The sequence below is a fragment of the Tachyglossus aculeatus genome, chromosome X1 (assembly GCF_015852505.1).
Source record: "Tachyglossus aculeatus isolate mTacAcu1 chromosome X1, mTacAcu1.pri, whole genome shotgun sequence".
NCBI classification, from domain to species: domain Eukaryota; kingdom Metazoa; phylum Chordata; class Mammalia; order Monotremata; family Tachyglossidae; genus Tachyglossus; species Tachyglossus aculeatus.
In genome coordinates this window covers 31,258,842-31,259,199 of record NC_052101.1, presented here as the reverse complement: position 1 = coordinate 31,259,199, position 358 = coordinate 31,258,842, and positions in this window count along the sequence as shown.

Genomic DNA, 358 nt, shown 5'->3' with positions numbered 1-358 from the left:
CTATCTGTTCTATGTTGTCTTAAACGTTTTGCCGTGTCACAGAGACATCAAGATCAGGTGGTTTAAAAAATCTTGAGAATTAAATTTTTATGATTTGAAGTTGTGTATAGTAGCAGTTTATATATTAAAAACACAACTAATTTAGCCAAATATGCCAAACTTCTTTTCAAATGCAGCAATAAACTTGTTTTTCCATCTCACATCACCTTAAGAGTTTATCATGTCTGCATTGTGACTAAAGAAAAATATTTTGTTAATTATTAAAGGGGCTCATCCATGATTAAGAGTTTTTCTCATCGGCAATACCTTGCTCCCTTCAGAATATTCAACACTGAAGCCATTCAAAAAACAAGGGTTG